The 26,681-nt window shown below is 40.6% G+C and overlaps 1 protein-coding gene across 2 annotated transcripts in view; it reads right to left on the reverse strand.

Moving 5' to 3' along the window:
• Window positions 1-24,966: 24,966 nt before the first annotated feature.
• ipo8 (importin 8) overlaps window positions 24,967-26,681 on the reverse strand; it is a 161,215-nt gene continuing 159,500 nt past the window's right edge. Inside the window, exons 26-27 of one of the 2 annotated variants that reach the window (XR_011346521.1) lie at window positions 25,680-25,952; window positions 24,967-25,253 (exon numbers count right to left, since the gene is read on the reverse strand). The gene's annotated coding sequence lies outside the window, so the exon portion shown is untranslated. The remainder of the gene's footprint in view (window positions 25,254-25,679; window positions 25,953-26,681) is intronic. The other variant, XR_011346522.1, reaches the window with a different exon arrangement.

A 26,681-nucleotide genomic window follows, 5' to 3' on the forward strand; every position in this document is an offset into this window, starting at 1 on the left:
TCAGTTTGATATAATTGTTCATAAAATTCCTTAAAGTTCTCATTAATCTCTATTGGATTATATGTAATTTGTTTGTCCTTTTTCCTTGATGCCAATACAGTTCTTTTAGCTTGTTCTGTTTTAAGTTGCCAGGCTAATATTTTATGTGTTTTTTCTCCTAGTTCGTTATTTTCATGATGTTCTTCTCCACCTTATACGTTTGTAATGTTTCGTATTTTATTTTTTTGTCTGCCAATTCTCTCTTTTTTTGTTAAATCATCCCTTTTTACTAGTTCCTTTTCTGTACTTACTATCTCCCTTTCCAACTGTTCTATTTCCCGATTGTAGTCCTTTTTCATCTTAGTTACATAACTTATTATCCGCGCTCTAATGAAGGCTTTAATTGCGTCCCATAATATAAATTTGTTTTTCACTGATTTTTTATTTATTTCAAAATGTGTTTTAATTTGGCATTCAATAAACTCTCTAAATTCCTGCCTTTTAAGCAACATGGAGTTTAACCTCCATCCATGTGGTTCCTGGTGGGATATCCTCCAGTTCTATTGCTAATAACAGGGGTGAGTGATCAGATAGCAATCTAGCTTTATATTCAGTTTTCCTAGCTCTCCCTTGGATATGGGCTGACAACAGGAACAGGTCAATCCTTGAGTATGTTTTATGTCTACTCGAATAATATGAGTATTCCTTCTCCCTTGGGTGCTGCCTCCTCCATATATCCATAAGTTTCATTTCCTGCATTGATTTAACCATAAATTTGGCCACTTTATTCTTTTTGCTAGTCTTTTGTCCAGTTTTATCCAACATTGGATCCAAATTAAGGTTAAAATCCCCTCCAATCAATATATTTCCTTGTGTATCTACAATCTTCAAAAAAATATCTCGCATAAACTTTTGATCCTCTTCATTGGGTGCATATATATTTGAGCAAATTCCAAAATTCTGAATAGACAATAGACAATTGGAGCTGGAGTAGGCCCTTCGGCCCGTCAAGCCAGCACCGCCATTTTAAATATCATGGCTGATCACTACCATCAGTACCCCTTTCCAGCCTTATTCCCATAACCCTTAACTCCTTTGCCCACTAGAGTCTTATCTAACTCTCTTTTGAACATAATCAGCGAATCTGCCTCTACCACCCTCTGTGGCAGAGCATTCCACAGATTCACACTTCTCTGGGTAAAAAAATGTTTTCTCATCTCCGTCCTAAAGGGCCTACCCTGTATTCTTAAACTATGCCCTCTAGTCCTCGTCTCCCCCATCATTGGGAACAAGTAATCCGACTTCACCCTGTCTATCCCCTTGATAATTTTGTATACCTCAATCATGTCCCCCCTCATCCTTCTAAACTCCATCGGATACAAGTCCAGTTATTCTAGCCTTTCAGCATATGTCAACCCTGTCATCCCTGGAACTAACCTTGTAAATCTGCGCTGCACACCCTCTATAGCTAGTATGTCCTTCCTCAAAATTGGAGACCAGAACTGGACGCAATACTCCAGGTGGGGTCTCACCAGGGCCCTGTACAACTGCAGAAGGGCGTCTCTGTTCCTATACTCCAATCCCCTCTTTATGAAAGCCAACATGCCATTAGCCTTCTTCACAGCTTTCTGAACCTGCATGCTAGTCTTCAGTGACCGGTGAAAAAGTACTCCCAGATCCATTTGCTCCTCCCCACTCCCTAGCTTGTCTCCATTTAAATAATACTTAGCTTTCCTATTATTGCCCCCAAAATGGATAACCTCACATTTGCTTACATTGAACGTCATCTTCCATTCAGCAGCCCACACCCCCAACCTGTCCAAGTCCCTCTGCATTTTCCTGACATCCTCCTCACACCCCACACCGCCACCCAGTTTCTTGTCATCTGCAAATTTGCTCAAGTTATTAATAATCCCCTCATCCAAATCATTTACATAAATTACAAACAACTGAGGACCCAATACCGATCCCTGCGGCACTCCACTCGTCACATCCTGCCATCCTGAAAAAGACCCGCTTACTCCAACCCTTTGTTTCCTATTTCTTAACCAATTTCCTATCCATGTCAGCACCTTACCTCCAATACCATGCTCCCTGATCTTGCCCACTCGTCTCCCGTGCGGTACCTTATCAAAGGCCTTCTGGAAGTCCAAATACACATCCACTGGCTCTCCCAAGTCCACCCTCTTTGTCACATCCTCGAAAAATTCCAGAAGGTTAGTCAAGCATGACTTACCCTTAAGGAATCCATGTTGACTAGCCCTTATACTATTATTTCTGCCTAAGTGTTCTGCTATTACTCCTTTTATGATAGACTCCAATATCTTCCCCACCACCGACGTCTATAATTTCCCGTTTTCTCCCTCCCTCCCTTCTTAAAAATCGGCACCACATCAGCCACTCTCCAATCGTCATGGACCTCCCCCGAATCTATGGAACTTTGGAAAATGTCGACCAGTGCTTCCACAATTTCCATAGCAACTTCTTTAAGCACCCTAGGATGCAGCCCATCAGGCCCTGGGGATTTATCAGCCCTCAGTCCCAACAATTTACTCACAATCTCCTGTTTCTGGATCCGGATATCCATTAGATCCCCTACTTCCCCAGGAAAGTTTCCCAAATCTCTTGATACCGCATGACCACTAGCCCCCTAACTGACTATAACCTATATCCTCCTTGGTGAAGACAGTTGCAAAGTATTTGTTAAATTCCTCAGCCATCTCCTTGTTTCCGGTAATAATTTCACCCTTTTCCATTCTTAATGGACCAATTTTAGACCGAACCAATTTCTTCCTCTTCACATATTTAAAAAAGCTTTTGCTATCCTCCATTATATTATTTGCTAATTTCCTCTCGTACTTCATTTTCCCCTCTCTTATGACTTTCTTAGTTACCCTCTGATGCTCTTTGAAGGTTTCCCAATCCTCTAACTTCCCACTCCACTTCGCTATCCTATTCTTACTCCCTTTGGATTTGATATTACACTTGATTTCATTAGTTAGCCACGGCTGCCATTTGCATCTCCTAGAGCCTTTCCTCCACTTTGGAATAAATTTGTCCTGAAACCTGTGAAAAATGTCCAAAAATACCTGCCATTTTTCCCCAGTTGTCCTCCGAGCTAGTGTATCTTTCCATTTTATTTTGGCTAGCTCCTCCCTCATAGCTGCATAATCCCCTTTATTTAACTGCAGTACAGATGCTTCCGACTTCCTTTCTTTTTCCCTTTCTAATTGCAGCTCAAAAGTAACCATACCATGGTCACTATTTCCTAATGGCTCCCCTACATCGAGGTCACTTATTAACTCTGCGTCACTGCACAGCACCAAGTCCAGAATCGACTTCCCCCTGGTAGATTCCTCCACTAGCTGCTCCAAGAAAGTATCTCGTAGACATTCAATAAATTCAGTCTCTTGTGCTCCTGCCCCCGTCTGATTATCCCAGTCCACCTTCATGTTAAAGACCCCATAATTACTGTATTGCTACCACTTTGACATGCCACTCTTAATTCCTGATTTATACTTCTACTGATATCTAAGCTACTTTTCGGAGGCCTGTAAATAACCCCCATTATGGTCCTCATGCCTTTACAATTTCTTAATTCTATCCAAACAGACTCTACCCCACCTGTTTCAATGTCTTTCCTTTCAAAAGCCTGAATTTAATTTCTTACCAACAGAGCTACCCCACCTCCTCTTCCTAACTTTCTGTCTTTTCTATAGGACGTGTACCCTGGAACATTTATTTCCCAATCCTGCCTTTCCCGCAGCCATGTCTCCGTTACTCCGACAATGTCATAACCTCCCATTGCCATTTGTGCCTCAAGCTCATCCATTTTATTCCTTACACTCCGTGCATTCAAACATTTTATACGTATATCTGACATTTTATCATTACATACCTCCCTGCTGCATCTATTATTTCCTCCTCTATTTTGATTGGTATATTTTTATTAATTAATATAGCTACACCTCTAGCTTTTGAATTATTTGATGCTGCCACTACGTGCCCTACCCAGTCTCTCTTTAATTTGTTATGTTCCATTTCAATTAGATGCGTTTCCAGCACAAATGCTATATCTATTTTTTTTTTCTTTTTTCAGTAAATTTAATAGCCTCTTCCTTTTAATTTGGTTATGTATTCCATTAATGTTTATAGTCATATAGTTCAATATGGCCATCTCATATCCAGTTTACACCTCATTTCCACTTCCTCACTACCACCATCCCCCTTTTCCCCATTTTCATTTTCATCTCAGTTTTCCCTTTTTAAACTCAATGTATGACAACACATTTAAAACATAAAATACTCTAACAACTCCCACATCCAATATTCCCTTAACCCCAAATATCCCTCCTCTCTCTGAGTTACCCCTAATCCCTTGCCGGGCAACCAGAACTCCCCTTTCCATTTGGATTGCGAACCTGCTCACAAGCGTCAATTGATTTCTCAGTGACGGTTATTCTCTCTCCCCAACCCCCCCAGAAAACACTTTTTTTATACATATAACAAAGTTCTTTTTTTCCCCCTTATTTCCTTTCTTCCTTTCTCTTTCCCTTCTTTAGTTCTTTACTTATACATTGTTTTTACATCTTTATTTATATTTTATCGCCGTTCTTCATTCTTGTTACATCTCTTCATCTCTCTTTCTGTCCTGTAAGCATTCTGCAAATTCTTGTGCTTCCTCCAGATCTGAGAACAGTCTGTTTTGCCTAGGGATAAATATTTTAAGCATAGCTGGATGTCTTAACATAAATTTATAACCTTTTGCTGTATTAAACTCCTTCCTCTTCTTTAAGAGTTCAAAACTTATGTCTGGGTAAAAAAAAATTTTTTGACCCTTGTATTCCAATGGTTTATTGTCTTCTCTAATTTTATTCCTTGCCCACTCCAGTATATTTTCTCTTGTCTCAAAAATGTTACTAAAATGGATCTTGGTTTTTGATGTGTCTGTGGTTTTGGAGCTAGTGCTCTGTGTGCCCTTTCTATTTCCATTCCTTCCGGCATTTCTGTCATTCCCAGGACCTTTGGGATCCATTCTTTTATAAATTCCTTCATATCTGTGCCTTCCTCATCTTCCTTCAGGCCCACTATTTTTATGTTGTTTCGCCTTCTATAATCTTCCAACATATCAATTTTCTGAGCGAACAACTCTTGTGTCTCTTTAATTTTTTTAATCACTTTCTTCCAATTTTTTTCTTAAATCGTTTACTTCCATTTATACAGCCATTTCTCGTTCTTTCACATTTTCTAATCTTTTCCCTATTTCTGTCATGACTAGCTCTAATCTTTGCACTTTATCTTCTGTTCTTTTCATTTTTCTTTTAATTGCACTAAATTCTAATGACAACCATTCTTTTAATGCTCTCATTTGTTCTTGAAAAAAAAGCTTTATCTATATTCTGTCCATGTGTTTTACCTTCTATTTCTCTGTGAAGATCTTGGTCTTCTTCTTCCTCTTCTTCTGTGTCTGTACCTGTACTTGTGTCTTCTTTTTCTCTTCTTTGTATCTGCGTCTCTTCTGACTTTCCTGATGAGTTGCTTGTCTCACTTTGTCAGGCCTTGCTTGGCCTCTTGCTGTTGGTCCTCTTCTTCTGAGCTTCTTCAGCAGCCTCCTGCTGCTGCTCTTATTTTCTTTCACTCCCTCTCCTGCCATTTTCCTCTTCTTCCAGCTGAGAGCCCTGGTGTCGGGCATCCCTCAGCTGGTCGCACTGTGGTTGCCCACTCCTCGGCTGAGCCCCCCTTCTCCATCTCCTTAGTTTGCACATTGCTCATTTTTGTTTTTGCAATCCAGCAGTCAGGGGGTCACAACTCCACAGGCCGACACCAACCTCGGAGATTGGGCGCTTTTCTCCACCACAGTTCCCTGTTTCTTCGTGCAGGTAAGGCCTTCTCCTTTCTTTTCCAGTGTCTTTTTTTCCCGTTGTTTTTACTTGTTCCTTGTTGGGTACCATTTTCTTTCTTTTCTCTACAAATTTATATTTTATTTCTTATATTTTGTATTTATTGAACTTTGTCTTTTCTTCACTTTTTTTCTTCTTTTCTGGAGAGGGCTGGTATTACCCTACCAGCCACTACTCCATCACATGATTCCTCAGCCTTTGGTTCTTCAAAGGTAAATAGTTATCACTCAGGAGCATTCTTGTCAGTTTTCAGAGAGATTTGTTGTTCTCTATACACCAACAACTGATTCCTTTTAAATCAGCCACTTCAGTGTCTTGCTGACAAAATTTGTCCCCTCAGGGTTCTCTAGATGATAAACTCTTTCTTTCAGGTCACAACAGGGTGCCTTTTTGTTTCTCCAATTTCAAGTGAAATATTAGACAGCCAGTCCTCTCTTCTTGCATGAACCACAATGGCTTTGATCAGGCTGAACTAAGCACTCACAACCCATCTTCAAAATGGGGATTTCCACAAGCTCGCCAGCTTGTCCTGTTCCAGTCCCAGCAGCTGCTGCTGACTGTAACACTGTAGAACTGATCTTTGTGTGTGTGTCTCTCTCTCTCTCTCTCAGAGAGAAAGCCTGTTTGAATTTCTCTGCTTGCAAAACCACTTAGAACAGCAAGTTCTCCTCCAGACGATCTGCGGCTCCAACAAGTTCTTTTATCTGTTGCCTTTTGTAAACAACAATCCATTAGTGAAGTCTCTTAGGCACTCTTCAAAGTTTCTGCAAAGGTTCTGGGGCTGATATGTCATTCCCCCCCCCCCCAGAAAGCTCCAGTATTTTAAATAAGATCTGCTTTAAAATATTTGTATGTGAACTACACTAAAACCCTGCCCCAATTTATCTCCCAAAAACATATTTATATTCTATCACATCACTTGTAATATTAATATATTAATAAGTAAATACAGCAAAAAGTGAAGAAGGTGAAACAAAACAACTCAGCTGGTAAATTTCCATGACAAGACCAACTAGATTCATGAGTGCTGCATTTTAATGCAACAATTAGAAGTTTGCAATATATGCTGCAATGAGGGTTGCAATGAATATTCTGTGATTTTTTTTGTAAGTAAAACTGCACACTCAAATGATGTTGAGAAATTTATTTTAATTTATTTGTGCTTAATTTTTAAAAATTTAGACATACAGCACAGTAACAGGCCCTATCGGCTCACAAACACATGCCACCCAATTAACCTACAATCCCCTGCACATTTTGAAGAGTGGGAGGAAACTGGAGTCCTTGGGAAAAACCCATGCAGACATGGGGAGAACAGACAAACTCCTTACAGACAGCATAGGATTCGAACTGAAGTCCCTATCGCTCGCGTTGCGCTAACCGCTACGCCAACTGTGCCGCCCGTACTCGGATTGTTTCCTAGGATTAAGAGGTTGTCTGATGAACAACAATTCATCAGTTTTAGCTCAAAGTCCATTGGAATTTAGAAGAATGACCACATAAACTTCAGAGGGGGGTGTTGTACAGCATGGATGTTGAAAGAATGATTCTTCTTGTAGGGATATCTTGAACTGGGAGGCACGGTCTTAGAAAAAGGCACTGGATTTTTAAAGTAAGGATAAGGATAAGGTCATGTCCTCTCAAAGAGTTTCAGAAATTTTTACCTCTTGTCTATGGAGGCTGAACATGAATTATCAAGGCCAAGATTGACTGCTCTAGAGAGTGTCAAAATCATGGGGAGAGGTGTGGTTCACTGTTAGCCAGAATCAGACACACACACAGTAAAGACTGTACAACAGGCTTTATCCACAAAGACTTCCACAGAGCTAGGCTGCCTGTGGCTGCAGCAACTCTGAGTGAGGCCTCGGGAGGCCGGAGCAGGCTTATATCCCGGAGGATGATTGACACCCGACCAGGTGGGGCTTGATCCATTTAGGCCGACTGATTGACAGCCGTCCAGGTGTTTTCCTGTCCCCTTACACTCCTGCAGGTACAGAGGTTACCCCTGCAGTAGGCTGGTGGTGTGCCACCACATTCACCCCCTTCTTTAAAATTGTCCCGGGGGGCAGTAACAAGGAATCGTACCCACTATACAAAATACAATATTTACAGATTGAGACGATCCGGCGACCGCTGGAGTCTCTGTGACTGTCTCAAAAATGTTACTAAAATGGATCTTGGCTTTTGATGTGTCTGTGGTTTTGGAGCTAGTGCTCTGTGTGCCCTTTCTATTTCCATTCCTTCCTGCATTTCTGTCATTCCCAGGACCTTTGGAATCCATTCTTTTATAAATTCCTTCATGTCTGTGCCTTCTTTATCTTCCTTCAGGCCCACTATTTTTATGTTGTTTCGCCTTCTATAATCTTCCAACATATCAATTTTCTGAGCGAACAACTCTTGTGTCTCTTTAATTTTTTTATCACTTTCTTCCAATTTTTTTCTTAAATCGTTTACTTCCATTTATACAGCCATTTCTCGTTCTTGGCTTCATTCTCGCTATAGGGATAACTGGATATATCAGGAAATTGATGCAGAATTGGTTCAGGAGCCTCTTAATTAGCACAAAAATCCAGCAAATGAGTAGAACTGGCTCCTGGTCACTGGTCAGAGGGGAAGTAGGGGGGGCTGGCGGCAGGGGTCTGTGTGACTGCTGTGGTGCCACACGGAGGGGGGTCAAAGGGGGCCAGGGTCGAGTCGTATTGGATGGGTGGGGGGGCAGGTTCATCCCCCTGGGCTGAAGCAGGCCCCTGGTTAAGGAGGTCCTGCGCACCCCATAGCTGCCTGGGGACAGGGATGTATGCCCGGTCAGCATCGTCCTGGGCTGAAGGATGCTGTGGGGTGGTGGGTGCCCCTACTGGTGCCAGGTCCCTGGTTGAGACTGTGTCCTGCCAGTACTCAACAGCCCACCCTTTTGACTTGAGAGCCAGGACTGCCTTCCAAACCACCCCGTTTTTGCATTCCACTTGCCCATTGCCTCTCGGGTTATAACTCATTGTGGGGCTAGTCGCGATGTCCCTCGCCATCAGGTACTGGTGCAGCTCGTCACTCATGAAACTAGACCCCCAGTCGCTGTGGATGAAAGTGGGATAGCCAAACCTGGTGAAGAAATGCTGCAGGGCCCTGATGACGGTGGCCATGGAAGTGTCCGGGCAAGGAATAGCGAAAGGGACGCATGAGTACTCATCCACTACAATGAGGAAGTAGATGTTTTGGTTCGTGGAAGCAGGGGCCCTTTGAAGTCCATGCTGAGATGCTCAAAGGGCCCTGGCCTTTACGACATGGGCCTGGCGCGGGCGGAAGAAATGGGGTTTACACTCTGCACAGACATGGCAGGCCTCGGTCATGTCCCTGACGTCCCTGATCCTGATGGTATATGGCAGGTTCCGGGACTTGATGAAGTGGTACAACCTGGTGACACCTAGATGGCAGAGGGACTCATGCCATCTGGCCTGCAGCCTGTCGTCATGCATAGATGCACAGGACCGAGAGAGGGCACTGCGAGAGTCGTTAAACTTCCCGGAGCAGTACTGGATGTCGGAGCTGTAGGTTGCCAGCGCAACTCTCCAGCGCAGGATCTTGTCGTTCTTGATCTTGCTCTTGAGGGTAGTGTTAAAAGTGAACGCCATGGCCTGCTGGTCCGTGAGGAGGGTGAATCTCCTGCTGGCCAGGTAGTGGCGCCAGTGGCAGACCGCTTACACAATCACCTGGGCCTCCTTTTCAATGGCGCAATGCCCTAGCTCGGAGCCGTGGAGGGTCCTAGAGAAGAAAACGATGGGGCACCTCTCTTGGTTGAGGATAGCGGCGAGGGCTACCTTGGAGGTATTGCTCTCCACCTGGAATGGGGAATCCTCATCCACGGCCTGTATCGTGATATCCGTGATGTCCTGCCTGATGCGGATGAAAGCTGCCTGCGCCTCGGGTGGGAGGGGAAAAGTTGTAGCTTGGGTCAGTGGGCGGACCTTGTCCGAGAAGCGAGGGATCCACTGCGAGTAATAGAATACACCAAGGAACCTGCGGAGGGACTTTAGCATGGGGGGAGAGGTAGCTTTATTAATGGGCGCATCCTTTCTGGATCTGGGCCGACGACCCCATGGGCCACGATGTACCCCAGGATGGCGAGGCGGGTGGTGCTAAACACACACTTCTCCTTGTTGTAAGTGAGGTTCAACTCCCCAGTCATCTGGAGGAATTTTTCCAGGTTAGCAACGTGGTCCTGCTGGTCACGGACACAAGATAGTGACGTTATCCAGATACAGAAATGTCGCCTTCAGCTTGTGCCGGTCTATCATGTGATCCATCTTCCGCTGGAAAACGGAGACCCTGTTCGTGACCCTCAAAGGTGGTGTAGGGCTTGTCCTTCGGGTGGATGGGGATTTGGTGATACGCCGACTTCAGGTCAATCATGGAGAAAACCCGGTAGCAGGCTATCTCGTTGACCATGTCGGCAATCCTTGGCACTGGGTAGGTATCCAGCTGAGTGTACTGGTTAATGGTACGGCTCAAATCCACGACCATCCTCTGCTTACTTCTCCCTTTGACCACCAGGACTTGGGCTCTCCAAGGGCTGTTACTGGGCTCTATGATGCCTTCCGCCAGGAGTCGCCGCACCTCCGCCTAGATGAAGTCTCTATCTGTGGTGCAATAGGGCCTACTTCTGGCAGCGATCGGCTTGCAGCCTAGTGCAAGATGTGGGAAGAGTGCCAGTGGGGAGATGCGCAGTGTGGAGAGGCCACAGGTTGGCCGGGGCTGGTAGGTTGGCATGCTGTGTAATGTGAGTGGAGGTTGGGGCCCCCCAAAGGCAAGGGTGACACTTTGCAGGTGTCCCAGGTAAAACTCAGCCATCTCCCCGGGTTGCTGGGCTCGGGTGTTGAGGAGGTACCTTGCACAAACCGCATTCATGAGGGGCTTGTACAAGTTCTCGAGAGTGTCCATTGCACTCTTGTACGTGGAGCAGCCTTTGGTTGCCTGGAAGGCATGGTGACCCAGCTTTGACCAGAGTAGGACCAGCCTCTTCCAATCTGAGTCCAGGGTGCCGCCTGTGTACGCCTCAATGATTGCCTCGACCACGTGCTGCCAGATCTCGAAGCATGTCTGGGCTTCCAGGTGATGTGGGTCGACTGCGAGGCTCCCTGCACTCAGGAGTTTTTCCATGGCAGCCGTGGGAACATTTTGTGGATTAAATTGTGGTGTGCTGTAAGCCAGAATCAGACTCACACAAGGTAAAGATTGTGTGGCTTTAATCCACAAAGACTTCCAGAGAGCCAGGCTGGCTGTAGCTGCAGCAACTCTGAGTGAGGCCTCAGAAGGCCGGCGCAGGCTTATATCCCGGAGGGTGATTGACACCCAACCGGGTGGGGCTTGATCCATTCAGGCCGACTGAATGACAGCGACCAGGTGTTGTCCTATCCCCTTACACTCCTGCAGGTACAGAGGTTGCCCCCTGCAGTAGGCTGGTGGTGTACCACCACACAGGCACAAAAAATGAAGATAAGATCAGCCATTACCTTACTGAATGGTGCACCAGGTCAGGCCACATGCCTGACTCCTATATTTTACATTATCCCAAACTTTGCTCATTTTATTCTGCATCTAGCTGAGCATAGATTGGCCTTGCATGCAATACCTGTGGTGCCATAAGGATAAATGTCAGTGAGATTTCAGCTCCGACAATTAACTTCAGAACATTTCCTTTACTCAGTTGAGTATGAGCCAAGGGCAATGAATCATAGATGGGCTTTGCAGTTATCTGATTAATGGTGTATTTTTTTCCTCTTTAAAATTTGTGGCAGTTAATTTCTGTTAACTTTCGAAAGGATGGCTCTAGTAATGTTTGTCAAAAAAGAAGCAAAAATTATAAATTAAAACCTTGCCATGGATTTTAAGGAACGATCATTCCTTTCAAATTCTGAAGCAAGATATTTATGAATTCCAACAACAGCAAGTATGCTCATAAAAATGAGCTTTCAATATATCTGTAACTAATGGCGAGGTGGAGTTTCCTTCATACTAAAAATAGTAAATAAGCAAAGTTAAATTTGGTTCTAGCCTACACAATGGAACAATAAGACATCACAACTACCTGAATACATTCGTCACTGATATAAACCAGATCATGTTACATGTTACAACATCTCTTTCCATTGCCTCTCCTGGTCAATCCTGGTCATTGAGGTACCAATAGGGTCACAATTCTTTTCTCGAACATGGTAATAAGATTCACAGACCAGAAGCCTTGCACAAAAAAAGACCCCAATTGCTTAATTAAATGCAAGAAATAGGCTGCATTTCAATTATTTTAAAAACAAAATAAGCTTTCTAGAAAATAGAACCATGTGTAATCAATTGTTTGACCATGCAACACTTTGTGCCATATCATCTGATGTTCTATGTAGCCATATTGTCTTTTTCCTGTGGTTGGCGTGAACTTGGTGGGCAATAGGGCCAGTTTCCAAGGTGTATCTCTTTATGGCTCTATGTTACTTATAAATCAGGTGTTAAACTGAATATAAACATGTGTAATTTGGGAATCTGAAGAGACTTAGTTAATTATTGCTGAGGTTTGACCTCAGGGAATTTGCTTCAGTCCAGTGCCTTCACTGGACCAAGAATCATGAGGCTGAATTTGCCCTCTGGCATTGTTTGTACCTTGAACTGCAATTCCAATGACAGTCACTGACTCTGGGAAGTAGGATAGGTCTCACCTACACCTCCCATTTCATGGAAATGTATGTTGCAAAACATGGTCTGCTCCAGTAAGAAGAGAATACAGGTCAACCCTTCCCAGCAAACAGCACCTGACTTTCAAGGAAACTGCTTGACTCAATCTCTGCTGAAGAATTTGGAGAGGCAATGGAAAGAGATGTTGTAACATGTAATATGATCTGGGGTCATATATACTTTCTAAGGCACCACTGATTATGTACATATGCGAAGTGAAAGTCACCATCTTCTTTTGTTAACTCCTTGCAAATAATAGTCACCAGTTGTTTGAGAGATAAATTTCTTCTTTGGCTTGGCTTCGCGGACGAAGATTTATGGAGGGGGTAAAAGTCCACGTCAGCTGCAGGCTCGTTTGTGGCTGACAAGTCCGATGCGGGACAGGCAGACACGGTTGCAGCGGCTGCGGGGGAAAAATGGTTGGTTGGGGTTGGGTGTTTCCTCCTTTGCCTTTTGTCAGTGAGGTGGGCTCTGCGGTCTTCTTCAAAGGAGGTTGCTGCCCGCCAAACTGTGAGGCGCCAAGATGCACGGTTTGAGGCGATATCAGCCCACTGGCGGTGGTCAATGTGGCAAGCACCAAGAGATTTCTTTAGGCAGTCCTTGTACCTTTTCTTTGGTGCACCTCTGTCACGGTGGCCAGTGGAGAGCTCGCCATATAACACGATCTTGGGAAGGCGATGGTCCTCCATTCTGGAGACGTGACCCACCCAGCGCAGCTGGATCTTCAGTAGCGTGGACTCGATGCTGTCGACCTCTGCCATCTCGAGTACTTCGACATTAGGGATGAAAGCGCTCCAATGGATGTTGAGGATGGAGCGGAGACAACGCTGGTGGAAGCGTTCTAGGAGCCGTAGATGATGCCGGTAGAGGACCCATGATTCGGAGCTGAACAGGAGTGTGGGTATGACAACGGCTCTGTATACGCTTATCTTTGTGAGGTTTTTCAGTTGGTTGTTTTTCCAGACTCTTTTGTGTAGTCTTCCAAAGGCGCTATTTGCCTTGGCGAGTCTGCTGTCTATCTCATTGTCGATCCTTGCATCTGATGATATGTTTGGGAGATAAATATGGAACCATAAAATAGCTTGGGGCTAACTCCACACTGACAAAGCTTACCTTTTCATCAAAATCCAGGAATGAATTCCTAAGTCCAGACATGATGTTTAAGAACATGGTGAGCCTGCTCCACCATTCAGTAAGATTATGGCTGATCATTTCCCACATTCTTAAGAGCAAATCCCTCAATTTCCTAAATATTTAAAAATCTATTGATCCTTTTCTTGAATACATTTTGTAACTGAGACTCCAGAGCCCTCAAGTAGAGCATGCCAAAGATTCACTCTCCATCAGGTGAAGTAATTGCTTCTCATCTCTTTCCTGAATAGCCAACTACTAATATTGAGACTGTGAATCCCCCCCACCCCCCCCCCCCCGCCACCCCAACCCCTCGGCTCCAGATACTCTTGCTGGGAAATAGATCAGCTCTGAATCTTGCCAAAGAATGTGTGCAGAAAGGGTCACTTCGGGCATTTTGGAAGGCAGTTGAAAATCCGGGTCTAGCATTGTGGAGTCCAGAAAATGACAGATTTTCTTCCCAAACAAGACAACACAGATATTGAACATCGTCATTACTATATAACAGCTTTCTAATTCCAGATCATTTCATTTATTAAGTTAAAATTCCCAGTTGTTATTGTGTGATCCAGAACTGAGAACGTGATATGCATAATGTTTCTGGCTGGATGAGCATCCATCCCTAATTGCCACTTAAGGGTCAACTATGTTGCTCAGAGTTTGGTGTGAAGGTCAAATTTCCTTCCCATGGTTTATTATTTTGTCTCACTGGGTTCATGGTCAATGTTACTGATCGTGGCTGTTTATTTCACATTTTTAAAAATTTGTTCAGTTTAAAATCTGTGTAATGAGACTCACTATAATATGTAGGCCACTGGTCCAATACTTCAACTGCTATGTTACCACATTGCATGCACTGGTCTCGGGACAAGTTCCAACTGGTGCATTTTAAGCCCGATTCCAGCAAGGCAACTAGAGCCTATGACCTGAAAGCCACAGGTGTGTGTGCGCATGTCCAATTTGGAGACGTGGTGTCCAGACGAAGATCCCAGTTGCACTGAGTCAAACTTGGGTATTTCAGAAATTCTACTCACTGGTACCTTAGAGGCCAATTGGGGACAGTCTTTGTATGCTTCATCGGGATTTTCAAAGTTCCAAGAATAAATAAAATGCCTTCTAGGAATGTAAAATGTCAAACATCACAATGGCCTATAAGTTATAATAATATAACCAAAACTCAAAAAAATCACATCAATTCTTCATTAATTTCTCATATTGTGGCAATTAGCAGGTACATTTTCTACAACTTTGTGACTTTTGGTTTACATAGGTCAGCACAACATCATGGGCTGAAGGGCCTGTATGGTGCTGTACTGTTCCATGTTCACAAAATAACTTCACTGGAAGACAGGTGGAATGCCACAAAATGTACCAGCAATTTCTTGCTTCCATCATCATGATCCTGTTGCTTGGAAGGCACTCTCACCACCACAGACAGTTATTGTGGCACACATGGTGCTTGAATTAAACTCAACAACATCCTGCTGCTTGGAAGGCACTCTCACCACCACAGACCGTTATTGTGGCACACGTGGTGCTTGAATTAAACTCAACAACATCCTGCTGCTTGGAAGGCACTCTCACCACAAACAGTTATTGTGGCACACATGGTGCTTGAATTAAACTCAACAACATTCTGCTGCTTGGAAGGCACTCTCACCACCACAGACAGTTATTGTGGCACACGTGGTGCTTGCAATGCACCATTGAATTAAACTCAACAAAATCCTGCTGCTCTGGAGAATAGAGGATACCCAGCTAGCTGGTGATGAGCTATCTGGGACAGTGATACAGGTCAATATATGCTTTCAATGCAAGAAAGTAACACCAATTGCCTGGAACACAAATACCTTTCTCATTAGGCACAACTTGACAAATAGGTTTTCTACACCAGTTCAGCAGAATCTCATTCCCATACTTTGTGGGTGATCACAAATGAGGGGAAAAATGACAATACACCAGAAAGAGAGGATATTGCTTTCTCATCCAAGTGTTTACTCGTGAGAGTCTTTCAAAGTTAAACCATCCTCAATGGGACCTTCTCTGCACAGCCTCATCATCTAATATCATACATGTTTAAAAATAATTCTTTACTGCCTTTTGGCTGAAGGCAAGAATGGTGTTGGTGAATCAGCTCAGATACTACACCAATACTCAAAGTCACAGAATGGTTATACCTCAGGAAGTCGTTTGCTAAATTCCCATCAGCTGAATGCAAGAATGGAGAAAGGGGCCACCCAAAGTCCAGGACATCATTTCCTTTCATACAGGGGGCAGCAGAGTTAGCTTCGGTACCCTTAGCGTAGCGGTTAGTGCCACATTGTCACTGCGGCAGTGACAAGGGTTCGAATCTGATCTACCCATGTCTGTGTGGGTTTCCTCTGGGTGCACGCCAGTTTCCTCCCACCATTCAAGATGTATTGGGGTTGAAGGTCAATTCGGTGTAATTGGGTGGCATGGGCTCATGGGCCAAAAGGGCCTGTATGTCTGAATTAAAATTTAAAAACTATCCAGTCCCAAATGCAAAACTAGAATCTTCACATTGCTTTTGGTGCTTCTGCCATAGATTTTTAATTCTATGTTGACTCATTCTTGACCACTCTGCTATTCATGATTTTAAATATATCAGCCAGATCTTCTCATGACATCAATGCTCCAAAGATAACAACCCCAGCTTTTCCAGCATTATTCACAAAACTGAAGTCCCTCTTCACTAGAATTATTACAATATAAAAGCCTTCACATCTTTCCTGAGGTGTGGTCTCCAAAGCTGTTCACACCACTCCGGTTCTCGAAGAAAAATAAGGCTAACAAATTCTCTTATTACATCTGAGACTCTCATATGTACCAACAATATTTATTTATTTGTATCAATGAAATACTTGTCCAGTATGCGTATTGTCTGTCTGTATGTGTGTTATGTCTGGTTGTGCATCTGCATGTTTTGCACCGAGGACCGGAGAACACTGCTTCGTCAGGTTGTATGTACAATCAGATGACAATAAACTTGAGTTGACTTGCAATGTATTTAAAACTTCTGATCAGATATTCAATCTGATTAAATAAACATTTAATTTACTAAATTAAGCTGTCTCAAAACAAATTGTTAAATGAAAGCAGTAAAATAATGTGCATCCGATCTTACATTACCAATGGCAGGAAATTAAAACCAATAGGTATTCTGCATCACAAGTAGTGAACTCATAGTAACAAATTCCAGACATAATTATTTTTATGGCTTTTACCAATAGGGCTCTTTCAACAGTAGACACTCAAGAGAAATCCTCAAGGATTAACTGTCTTCTGACGAAAAGATTCCTTAACGCTGTGGCCAGAGGCTTTGGAGTTAAATAATATCAATTGGCTTTTGAATCCAAAAATTCTCAAGATCCCAAGTTACAAGGTGGTTAACTTGTCAGTGAGCTATTTATAGCAGAAGATCTCAGGCCCAAAATCAGGTTTATGAAATTAAATGATTCCAAGCAATGGCAAAGTAGTCTGAGCTTTACTCAAAAGCTGTTTGTAATTACACTACCTCATGTGCTTAGGTATTTATCTGTTGACTTGCCAGGATAGTACACAAAACAAAGCTTGAGACATGTGACAATAAATAATTCAATCGCTTCAAAGGGAAGAGGGAGTAAAAAGTGGAAGGTAAAGGGTGATTTGGAAAACATCGCTCACATTTCCACTATTGAGCATAATCAATACAAATGGATGCTTAACTGAAAGCCATGTGCCTTTTCCTTGTGTTTACAAATATTTGAATTGGGAGCCATTTAACCCCTCATGCTGGCTCCTCCATTCAATTTGAACTCCTTAAATACACCTAATGGCCTGACTTTGACTGCACTTTGAGAGTCCCGGCCTCATAATTACCTTAGGGAAAATGTTTTACTTTATCTGTTTCAAAAGAGCAACTCAACTCCTTCAGGGTGCAATTGTGGCTTAAACCTGCTCCTATACTGCATCCTGTGAAATAAGACAGTCATGATGATGTCTTAAAAAAAACATTCACAATTTACAGTCCAGACATAACTTTTATTTCTTTTTTCATGACCAACAATTCTCCTTTATTGAGAGGTGCAGGTTAGACTTTTCTGCACGACACTGTCTTCAGTCAAATTTACACTCACTTCATATATTTAAAGAATAATTTACTTTCCCCTCAAGTGAAAAGTAAGAACGTGGGAAATAGCATTTCCTCTCAATCACAGTGTGAAACTTGTGCACAGTTGCAGTTATTCAAACTATCTTTCACTTCACGTCGACATCCAAAATAGATGGCATCCACAGGCTGAGATCTACAAATTTCCAGAGAAAAAGGGATACAGGGAAATGTTAGTACAGCATGATATGGGCCCTTCAGCCCGTGATGTTGTGCTGGCCCATGTAAACTATCATTTCCCTCCCTCAGAGTCCATAGCTCTCCATTTTCTTTGCATCTCGGTGCTATTCCGTAGAATGTTCTCAATGTGCCAGCTATATCAAGTTATGTGTAGACACTCATTGTTGGGATATCAAGTGGCAACATGCACGAGATTCTGTCTGACCCCAATGTGGCAAAGGATGGACCTGGCCGTCCTTTGCTGCAGGAAAGCTCAGTTCATTTTGGACGATGACTCACTACTCGTCCCTCAGAGAAGTGGTCTGCTCCTCAAAGCCTTGCATGAAATTGAGACTGTAGATCCTGTCAAGTGGTTACTTGAGCTGCCTATCAAGGGCATTTGGCAAAATGCCTCATCACCTTAGATCTTAAACAAGTGCCAAATCAGGAGGCAGCTATGACAGAGGCTGAGGAGGCAGTGATTAGGGCAAACACAGGAGAGACAGGGATTATTAGGAGATTAGGATGCGCAGCTATGTCAGTGGAGGCTGGTACCACCAGAGAAAACATGACGCCAACTTGCAATTGCCAGGAGACAGGACAGTAATGTTGGCTACATTTTTCAAATATGGTAAAGTGCTAGAAACCCAGTTTTCATATTATTGTGGTTAATATTTTTATCTGTTGTTTGGTTACCATGTGGTTTTCTGTGATTTTTCAAATTCAAAGGGTGCCTGAGAGTGGTGGATTTTTGGGGTCTGCCTGGATAGCATGCAAACACTGAGCTTTTCACTGCATCTCTGTATACATGGTAATAAACTGAACTTTTGGCTTATGTTGAAAAGGCTACTAACCTTCGGGTTCTTCATGCACAGCTCAATGCTTTCAGCATCTACTATTTTGTTTCTGATTTCCATCATCTGCAGTATTTTCCTTTTTTTCCACTTCCTTGATGAAAGATGAACTTTTGTCTGCATTGAATGGACTAGTCTTCTAATGCAGGGAGTTGCTGGCAACTGAATGGTGCCAACTCGCACAACCTAAGGTCCATGACTACATGTGAAGGGTGCACTGAAGGGTCTGCAGGAATATGTAACAGGAATCTCCCAATGTTGCAAAAACTTCTCATCATATTTCCAATGGAATGTTTGCCAATAAAAAAAAATTGATACTCCATTGATATTTTGTGACTGTTTTTAGTGAATATATTTGACAAATAAATGATGACAAGTGAATATCCTGAATTAGATTTTTGCAAATTTTACAAATAAACTGTTTGGGAACAAAAAAATGTCTTTACAGGGGGGAGTGCCATGTGATGACGTGCGGTTAGACTAGTAATCCCTGCTCTCCTTGAAAAAGTTAAGAAAAAGTGATAAAAAAAGACTATAAAAGTTACAGAAACTATAAGGAAGAATTATTTAGACATACAGAAGTCATTAACAATGCCACCAAAGAAAGATAAAGGCCTTACTGCAATACAAGAAACCGAGCAAGACAAGGAACAAGAAAAGGAAGAGAGGACTACCTTGAGAAAGGATCCTGGAGCTGTCCGTAAGGTAACATTCAAAGGAGAGCAGCCAGAAGACGGGGAGACCTTGGACACTGTTGCACAAGGTCTCCTCCGACCATGGCCACCGAAATCGACTGAAAAAGTGACTTTGCGCATGTGCGAGGATTCATGCATGCGCAGAGCATATAAAAACATGGAGTAAATTTTTTAAATGATTCAAGACACTCACAGATCCAGTGATCAAGAAGAGGACCTGGAAAAGCAAAGGAAAGATCAAGAACAACCTACGTTATGGATTAGTGCAGTATAATTTTTTACATCAACTGTATTTGACTCCATATAAACTGAAAAATTTTCAACTTAGTTCTTCAGATTTATGTTTTAGATGTGGCCAAGAAGTAGATACTTTTTTTCCATTTGACATGGACTTGTCCTAAGGTTAAAAGTTTTTTGTTGCAAATTAAATTGTTTTTAGAGCAGATATTAAAATTAAGTTTACCTTTTGACCCAATGTTGTTTTTCACTAGGAGACATTAAGTTGACAGTTTTAAGATTGTAATTGAATATGTATCAAATTGAATTTTTGCATTTGTCGGCAATTTTAAAAAAGTGCTTAGCTATTACATGGAAATCAGACTCGATCTTAGGGATGAAAAGATGGCATAATGAAATGAAAGCCTGTTTTCCCTTAGAAAAGATTACATATAATTTGAGAGATAAATATTTTTTCTGTGCTAAAGTTTGGAGCCCATATTTGAAAACTATTGATGTTAGAATTTGAACTCTCGGTCCACTTCGATGGATGCAGCCGCTCCTGCAGCCAAGAAGCTTTAAAGTTCTAAAAACGATTGTACTAGATAATGATCTTTTTTCTCTCTTTGTAGATGGGGAAGGGAGGAGGGAGGGTACGAGTGGGGTGGTTGGGGAGGCTGGGTTTTTTTTAATATAAAAATGATTAATCACATTATGTATGTATCCAAATGTAGTAACTAATGTTATAATTTGTGATTTTAAACTTTAAATAAAATATATTTTTTAAAAGATTTGAAAAAAAATTTGGAACAAACAGGCTGAATTTCAAGATTTGGAGATAGAACAAACCCATAGGGCACTGAGACCTAAACCTCAGCCTGACCAAAGGTTCCGTCCAATACTTGCCAGATTCCTTTGATATGAAGTATGTGAGAAGATATTGGAGTTGGCAGCGAAAGAAGATAAAGAAAGACAATCACCTTTGATTTATAATGGAAATAAGATTTTCTTTTATCCAGACATATGTTTTAAATTGCTAAAAGAGAAAAGAGTTTAATCCGGTTAAAGATGTGTTATGCAGAAAAGGCTATGCCTTTGTTTTGAGATATCCAGCTGTATTAAAGATATTCGTCCCGGGTGGGAGGAATAGATTTTTTACTGAGCCCAATGAAGCAAAGGTATATGCTGATTCACTGCCTGTTAAAGACCAACAGGTGATTGTTGATACCTGAATTACATAACTGAAATAATTTTCTGTAACTGAAAGTATATATGGTTTCAAAAGAGTTTAAAGGGGGAGGAAGGTTTAACCTACAATGTGCATGATCTATTATATTTGATAAGATAAATGGATTATTAGATTTATTGTAAAACCTATAGAAAAACTAGGGATGGTATATTGAGTGAGTTAGTGGGGAGGATCATGCTGACCACTGCAGAACCATTGGCACAAATGTGATTTTTTTTGCATCCTGTATAGATCAGGGGATTAGAGATGTTTTAATATCACGCACCTCTGGGGATTTTCTTCCCTTTCTTCTTCTTACTTTTCTTCATCTTTTCTTTTCTTTTGTTTCAAGCCTGAACTGTTTATACATGTAGTATGTTAGGTGAATTGGGGTGAGCGGAGGAGGACGCTGGATCGACATATGGTTTAATATTGGTCTTTAATGGCAGGAGAATTGTCTTTTATTAGTATTAATATTAACAGAATTCAGAATCCTATAAAAAGGTTATTAAGTTATATGGAAAAAAAACTAAGACATTAACGAACATTCTGTAACCAATAAATTTGTGGTTTAGGATTCTATGAAGGTTTATTTAAGAGGACAAATAATAAGTTATACAGCTAAGATTAAAAAAGAATATATGTCTGAAGTTAATTATTTGGAAAATGAAATCACAAAGATGGAAAAAGAATTACAAAATCAAGTAAATGATGAGAAACAAAGAGTATTGGATTTAAAAAAAATACCATTAGTAGATTTGGGATTTAGATGCAGAGAAAGCATTTGACAGATTAGAATGGGACCATGTATTTAAAGTATTGAAGGTTTTTGGAATTCCAATAAATGTTATAAATTGGATAAGGGCATTATATAATCGTCCAAAAACTAAAGTAGTTATAAATAGACAAATATCATCCTTTTTTATTGGAAAGATAATCTCGACAAGGTTGTCCATTTTCTCCTTTTTTTATTTGTGTTGGTTATAGAACCTTTAGCAGAGGTGATTTAGAAGAGATAATGAAATTGAGGGTTTTAAGATAAATGATAAAGAACACAAAATTAGCTTTTTGCAGATGATGCAATATTATATCTTACAAATCCTGAAAGTTCACTAAAAAAAGTAAATGTTCAATTGACAGAATACGGGTTAATATCAGGTTTATCAAAGTAAATATTGATAAAAGTGAAGTGATGCCAATGACTGAGACTAATTATACTCAAGTTAAGAAAATGACAAAATTTAAGTGGCAGGAGGAGGCAGTTAAAATATCTAAGAATTAATACTGATAAGAATTTAAATAATTTATTTAAATTAAATTATATACCTCTACTGAAGAAAATTAAAGAAGATTTAATAAGATGGAAGGATTTGCCGATTATTTAATAGGAATGATCAATTGAGTGAAGATGACTATTTTTACTAGAATGCAAAACCTATTTCAATCATTACCAATTTTTGTACCGACAACGCTTTTTTCAGGATTTAAATAAAAGTTTAAGAAGATTTATTTGGCAAGACAAAATTCCCAGGATGGCATTGGAAAAACTAACATGGAAACATAACCAAGGGGGACTGCAAATGCCTAATTTAAAAAACTTTTTATAAAGCAGCTCAACTTCGATTTTTGTCCTCTTGTAACCAGATTGATGAAAAGACAACGTGGGTACAAATTGAAATGAGTAAAATAGGAGAAAATAATTCTGAACACATTTTGTATAAATGGCATGAAGAACTGTTGAGAGGGCAAATAGATACATCAATTCTGAAACATATACTTAAAGTATGGAATGGAATTCATGTAGAAAGAGGAATGAAGAATTATCAATTGGCTAAAATGTTATTACAGCAAAATCCTTTGATTCCCTTTACAGTTAATAATTCTTATTTTGATATTTGGTATAATTGTGGAATAAAAAGGATAAAGAATTGTTTTTTGGGTTTTTAAAAAAACTTTTGACCAATTGAAAGATAAGAATAATATACCAAATATTACAATTTTTTAAATATTATCATCTTAAATCATACTTAAAAAGAAGTTAGGACCAAATTTTAGATTATCTGAACAAAGTCAATTTGAATATTTAATATATGATACGTTTATGAAAAGATTTATTACTAATATGTATATAAAATTACAAGAGACTATGCAGAAAAAAAATCTATTTAAATCTAAATTGCAAAGAGAAAGAGATTTAAATATACAAATTCAAGAAGTATGGTCAAAATTATGTTTATGAAAGTGTAACTAAAACAATTAATATCAGATACCAAATAGTACAATTTTTTTAACATCAATTATATTATAATCCATATAAATTACATGGACTTAATTCAAATTGCTCTGATCAATGTTTTAGATGCAATAAAGACATAGGAACCTTTTTACATGCAGTTTGGCAATGTGAAAAAGTAGAAAATTTTTGGGAAGAAACAAGTACTTTTCTGGGACAAGTTATGAAGAGGCAAGTTTTGAAATTTCCAAAAATATTTTTGTTAGGGGATATTTATGATTTAAAGTTAGATATTTATCAGAAGTTTTAAAGTGTAGCAATAGCAGTAGCAAAAAAAAATGTATAGCTGTAACGTGGAAATTAGATAATGATGTGGGGTTGAATAAATAGCAAATGGAATTACAAAATTATATACCATTGGAAAAAATAATGTATAATTTATGGAATCAACCAGAAAAATTTGTTAAGGTTTGGAAACCTTATATGGATTTAATTGGTAAGACGTCAACTACAGCTACTCCCACTCCAACTCATCTTAGTTAATTTAAGGTTTAAGAATATATTTGTAAATTTGAAATTGAACTTACTAATGAAAGATATATGATCAATTCAGTCAGGCTTTTTATTTCCTTTCTTTTACTTTTTTGGGAAGAGACGGGGGAGGGCAGGGGGGGAGAAAATATGAAATTGTGTCTTCTTTTTGAATCTTTTTATTCTGTATGATACAGATAAGTACTGTATGTGTATTGATGCAAATGAAAAATAAAATTTACAAAAAAAATGTCTTTACTCACCAGTACTACCAAATAGTTTCATTTAATACAAGAGGTTAGAGTCTACACTGATGAGTAACCAAGCCAGTTGTGTTTTTGATAGTCAACTTTGGATTCTTTAATAGATGCTACAAAGCAATCCACTGTTCAGCCATTCTGACAGGTGAGTAACCAAACCAAGAATGATAATTCAAGTATTTTGGGTCATTAACAACATGCGCACTGCACAGAAAAGTCTTTAAGGGCCAAGATTCTGAACGGTTAAGGAGTGCACAAGTTAATGAAAATCTCATCTGATTATATTAATTGCAAAAGAAAATTGGTTGGTGTGATCATACATTCTTCATCCTCTGATAATCACATTATGTTCAATTCAATTTCACAAAGTGGAGCAGTGACATGACATAATGTGTAATTTATGGGCAATGTCTTCTATTCTGCTTTCATTTTATGCAATCAATTAATTCAGGTTACTACAGATCAAAATCTTTTTATCATCTAACCTTAATTTTCATTTTTTTTCCCCACACGACGAGGCCTTTCAAAGTTTATACCACATCTTAGAGCAATAGCATTAGACCCACCTTTTCCCTCATAACCTGTGACAGAACAGCACAGCATAGGAAAAGGCTTTTTAGCCAATATTTCTGTGCTGAATACCATGTCCAAATCAAACTAAAATTTGATTAGTTCCACTTGATAGATATCCCTCCTTATGTTTATGTGTCCATCAAGAAACTCTTTAATGTTACTATTTTGTTATCTGTTCCCAGCACTACTCCCAGCATTTTACCTCTCTGGGTAAAATGTACATCTCCCTTGAACTTCCTCCCCTAACCCAAAATATACATCTTCTGGCATTGTTGTGAATGAGAAAACAGATTAGATGGGTCTCAAAAGCGAGGACACTGAATGTCTGGTAGTAAATGATTTTATTGACAAAAGATGAGCATGGGAAAATGGTAACGAAAATAACACAAATGCATGCAGTTTGTAGATGAGTGCAGGAAAATTGCACTGGGGATAAAATATACACACACACACAACAAACTGCATACATACAACAATCAAGGAAGAACAATACAATATTATTGACACAAAACTATTGATTGCACTAGCGGTAGCCAGGAAATGTACAGCTGATATATAGAAGTTCGACTTATTACCCGCTGGAATACGGAAATGCAAAGTTGTGCCTCCCTGGAAAAGATAACATAATCTTTGAGAGTAATATGACATGTTTGTTAAAATATGGCAATCTTATTTGAATCAAACTGGCTTAAGGATATAATTAATTCCCCCAAAAATATTTAAATAATATAGTTAGGTTAATAGCATTGAATTCCTGAGGATCAAATTAATGAAGGGTCAAACACCCCTTCATTTTTTTTTGGACAATTGTTTATTTTAATGTTAGCAGTTGGGAGACGAGGGCAGGGGAGGGGGGGTGAGATTTGGGTAATCAGATGAGACTATAATTTTAAAATACTATTTATATGATGTATGTGAGTCTTGAAAAATTAAAAATTAAAATAAAATATTTAAAAAGAACACACCTTGACTCAGAGCAGGCATGGCTCTATGCTACTAGGGACACTAATTATAACAGCCTAAAACAGTGCACACCTCATCAAATGGTTCTCCAGCGCTGTTCAACGGTACTTGGCCTGGAGTGAAGCAGGGTGGTTCCTTGAAGATGGCAAAGAGAGCGAGCTGAGCACACGTGGCACCTCTTATTGTGCTGGAGGGCTGGAACATCCAGCCCTGTTAATTTACAGAAGACCAATGGCTCGGTGCCAGCAAGTTCTAATCAATTATAACAGCCAATGGCCCAAGGCCAAGTAAAAGAGGGCTGGAAGGTCCATCCCAGGTAATTTACAGGGTTCAATGGCTCGGTGCCTGCAAGGTAAAGTTGATTACAAAGGTCAATGGCCCAAGGCCAGGTACAAAGGTATTTAAATTAGCCAACAGCAAGGTGTGCACTAATGGGTGGGGTAGAGCAAAACCTTGATTGGCAGGTGCTGTGTCTTCTGACCAGGTAGTGGGTGGTGCAGTCACGTGACACCCACCACCTTTCACAATACAACCTACCCCTCAAAAGTCACACAACACACCAATCATTACATGGAAACTCAGAAGAAAACTAATTTATCTTAATAGAAGTCTTACTGTTAACAGTCTGATAAGTTATGACTTCAACTAGTTCTCAGCTAAAACAACTTGTAATATACAGGACAAATGAAAGGCAGGCATACTCTTGATAATCTGGCAAGCTCAACATAATATACAGAAACAAATTACGAGAATGAGACCAGTCGCCCAGTGGATGACAGTTGCCCACCATCCCCCAACCCCAGAGACCCAAAAGGCTACCAGTTTCCCCACGAGGTGTCATGCTGAGAGGAATTGATCCCTCAACTTCTGAATGTTAGCCAAGTGGGTGATATTTCTTAACTCGTCAGAGATAAATGTGCAGCACTCCCCACCAATCACTGCACTGGTACCACCATCAACAGCGAGTAGGTAGCAAGGGTCAGTCGATTCTGCAAGGTGACCATCCTGATGGCCATCAGTTCTGCCACCGTTCGAGTCGGAGCGTATTCGGAATGTTGTAATGCTGCTGCCATT

The sequence above is a fragment of the Narcine bancroftii genome, chromosome 11 (assembly GCF_036971445.1).
Source record: "Narcine bancroftii isolate sNarBan1 chromosome 11, sNarBan1.hap1, whole genome shotgun sequence".
Classification (NCBI taxonomy): domain Eukaryota; kingdom Metazoa; phylum Chordata; class Chondrichthyes; order Torpediniformes; family Narcinidae; genus Narcine; species Narcine bancroftii.